Source organism: Schistocerca serialis, unplaced genomic scaffold (assembly GCF_023864345.2).
Source record: "Schistocerca serialis cubense isolate TAMUIC-IGC-003099 unplaced genomic scaffold, iqSchSeri2.2 HiC_scaffold_1183, whole genome shotgun sequence".
Lineage (NCBI taxonomy): Eukaryota > Metazoa > Arthropoda > Insecta > Orthoptera > Acrididae > Schistocerca > Schistocerca serialis.
The window spans coordinates 40,001-43,835 of NW_026047385.1; the positions used below are offsets into that span (position 1 = coordinate 40,001).

Below are 3,835 nucleotides of genomic sequence, written 5' to 3' on the forward strand. Positions count from 1 at the left end.
CGCAACAACTTTAATATACGCTATTGGAGCTGGAATTACCGCGGCTGCTGGCACCAGACTTGCCCTCCAATAGATACTCGTTAAAGGATTTAAAGTGTACTCATTCCGATTACGGGGCCTCGGATGAGTCCCGTATCGTTATTTTTCGTCACTACCTCCCCGTGCCGGGAGTGGGTAATTTGCGCGCCTGCTGCCTTCCTTGGATGTGGTAGCCGTTTCTCAGGCTCCCTCTCCGGAATCGAACCCTGATTCCCCGTTACCCGTTACAACCATGGTAGGCGCAGAACCTACCATCGACAGTTGATAAGGCAGACATTTGAAAGATGCGTCGCCGGTACGAGGACCGTGCGATCAGCCCAAAGTTATTCAGAGTCACCAAGGCAAACGGACCGGACGAGCCGACCGATTGGTTTTGATCTAATAAAAGCGTCCCCTTCCATCTCTGGTCGGGACTCTGTTTGCATGTATTAGCTCTAGAATTACCACAGTTATCCAAGTAACGTGGGTACGATCTAAGGAACCATAACTGATTTAATGAGCCATTCGCGGTTTCACCTTAATGCGGCTTGTACTGAGACATGCATGGCTTAATCTTTGAGACAAGCATATGACTACTGGCAGGATCAACCAGGGAGCTGCGTCAACTAGAGCTGAGCAGCCGGCCGCCCGGGAGTGTGTCCCGGGGGCCCGCGCGAACACGCAAGCGTCCGCTCAATTATTCTGCAAACAGGAGGAGGCTGAGCTCCCCTGCACAACACACCTCGAAACCCTCTCAGGTCCCGGCGGCGCGCAGCGCCGTCCTAAGTACTTGGTCGGGTTCGAGAGAGGCGCAATCGCCCGGAGTTAGGCGAGTAGACGCTTTAGGTGCGACCACCCGTGCTCCCAACTGAGCTTGCCGCTGCCGACAGAGGCCCGGGAGCGTGCTGTCGTGGCATTGCCGGCGGGAGACAACACGCGCCACCTACGGTGACCGGCAGCTCCAACGCCAGCGCCACAGAAGGACAAAAGCCCCACTTGGGTGCCGAAGCGAACTCTCCCAGCACAGCGCACGCGCCAACACGTCCGCACAGCTGCGATACAAACCACCTGCGAGAACCGCTGGGGCGACCGAGCAGCAGACGGCGTCGCGGCGCCGAGCGCCGGGCGGCGGCGCATCCTCAGCGCACACAGTCCTCAATCGGACCAGCACACTGCAGATGGCCACCGCGCTTCGCACCGGGCCCGCGAGGACCTACTTTGGCCGCAAGGCGCCGCGAGCAGGGGGCGCCGGCGCGCAGCTGCGCCGCCTGCCGCGTCCGTCGGCCGGCGCGCCTGCCACTGGCCGCCCCCACCAGCCGGCTGTAGCGCGTGCGCCCACGCACCGCGCTGCCAGCACGCCGGGCGGCCCCCCCTCACCGGCCGGGGACGGTCCCACCCAGCCACCGCCGCGTATCGCCTCACACCCAGATCCCCTTTCGCGTTCGTGGGCATGGTGGGTCCCCTTTCACGTTCGTGGGCATGGTGGGTATCCCTGAAACAACCGGTTAATAGCTCGACCGATCGTCGCCAACACTGATTCACCTCTAGCGAGAACAACCGCACCACAACGGGTTACCTGTTGTTCATTTGCGTAACGTCACCAGCAAACGTAGACGTCCATCGCCATTTGCAACGAGTATTGCATGCCTGTGTCAGGTGTCACAACACACTACGTCTGCCCACATAGACGCAACAACATGTGCACGCCTCGAGAACACGTGGAAGGTAGCCCCCGTACGTATGCGGTGTCCATTGCGCGAACGACTGTCAGCCGGCCTCTGCAGGATGTCGCAGATGTGGAACGCGGTGCAACATGCTATCACGGTGTGTGAGAAGAGACGACTACGTCCGAATACACGCTCCACTACATCAACAGACTGCTCATGCTGATCGCCATCCAGGGCGTCCGTTCCTCCCACACGTCTGAATGGCGTACCACACTGCAATCCAGCTCTTATAGGGAGACGACACGTAGCTGCGTGCACAATATTTGGACTGTATGGTCTGCCGTTGCTAGGCGCAGTCGTCGTACGGTCACACATGTGCCACGATGTATCATTCAGTACATACGGACCAATGTGCAGTACAGTTTGTGGGTTTTGCGTACATCGGCGGACAGGTGACAGGCCGTACCACAACGTAGGCTGAGTACGTCGGCATGCGAAGGGCATTGAACATGCAAACTTCTCAACGACCAGCTTGCGAAGGCAGGGGGGAAGGGGGGGGGGCATGTACGTCCTGCTGCTATCCACATTACAGTGTATAGCAGGAGCATGTGGAAAGTCAGCAACACCTGCAAGGTGTTTAACATGACGCGATACACAGGGGACCGGGCAGTGCGAATAGCGAACTATATTGCGAGGGTTGCGGTTAGGCAACACTACACTAATTTAACGAGTTGCATAACAATTACAGAGCAGGTTCAGCGACAACGTGCGTCAGGTTAAGGCGCAATATAGGTTAGGTTGAGGCACAATATAGGTTAGGTTAAGGCACAAATTGGGTTACGTTAAGGCACAACATGGGTTACGTTAAGGCACAACATGGGTTACGTTAAGGCACAAATTAGGTTACGTTAAGGCACAAATTAGGTTACGTTAAGGCACAAATTAGGTTACGTTAAGGCACAAATTAGGTTACGTTAAGGCACAAATTAGGTTACGTTAAGGCACAAATTAGGTTACGTTAAGGCACAAATTAGGTTACGTTAAGGCACAAATTAGGTTACGTTAAGGCACAAATTAGGTTACGTTAAGGCACAAATTAGGTTACGTTAAGGCACAAATTAGGTTACGTTAAGGCACAAATTAGGTTACGTTAAGGCACAAATTAGGTTACGTTAAGGCACAAATTAGGTTACGTTAAGGCACAAATTAGGTTACGTTAAGGCACAAATTAGGTTACGTTAAGGCACAAATTAGGTTACGTTAAGGCACAAATTAGGTTACGTTAAGGCACAAATTAGGTTACGTTAAGGCACAAATTAGGTTACGTTAAGGCACAAATTAGGTTACGTTAAGGCACAAATTAGGTTACGTTAAGGCACAAATTAGGTTACGTTAAGGCACAAATTAGGTTACGTTAAGGCACAAATTAGGTTACGTTAAGGCACAAATTAGGTTACGTTAAGGCACAAATTAGGTTACGTTAAGGCACAAATTAGGTTACGTTAAGGTACAATATGGGTTAGGTTAAGGTACAATATGGGTTAGGTTAAGGTACAATATGGGTTAGGTTAAGGTACAATATGGGTTAGGTTAAGGTACAATATGGGTTAGGTTAAGGCACAACGTAGGTTAGGTTAAGGCACAACATAGGTTAGGTTAAGGCACAACATAGGTTAGGTTAAGGCACAACATAGGTTAGGTTAAGGCACAACATAGGTTAGGTTAAGGCACAACATAGGTTAGGTTAAGGCACAACATAGGTTAGGTTAAGGCACAACATAGGTTAGGTTAAGGCACAACGTAGGTTAGGTTAAGGCACAACGTAGGTTAGGTTAAGGCACAACGTAGGTTAGGTTAAGGCACAACGTAGGTTAGGTTAAGGCACAACGTAGGTTAGGTTAAGGCACAACGTAGGTTAGGTTAAGGCACAACGTAGGTTAGGTTAAGGCACAACGTAGGTTAGGTTAAGGCACAACGTAGGTTAGGTTAAGGCACAACGTAGGTTAGGTTAAGGCACAACGTAGGTTAGGTTAAGGCACAACGTAGGTTAGGTTAAGGCACAACGTAGGTTAGGTTAAGGCACAACGTAGGTTAGGTTAAGGCACAACGTAGGTTAGGTTAAGGCACAACGTAGGTTAGGTTAAGGCACA

General features: G+C 51.7%; 1 non-coding gene across 1 annotated transcript in view; it reads right to left on the reverse strand.

The window, feature by feature from the left end:
• Positions 1 to 634, reverse strand: part of LOC126434173 (small subunit ribosomal RNA) — a 1,910-nt gene extending 1,276 nt beyond the window's left edge. The window contains exon 1 of the ribosomal RNA XR_007579025.1: positions 1 to 634. This exon is cut by the window's left edge and continues 1,276 nt beyond it. This is a non-coding gene — a ribosomal RNA (small subunit ribosomal RNA).
• Positions 635 to 3,835: the final 3,201 nt, after the last annotated feature.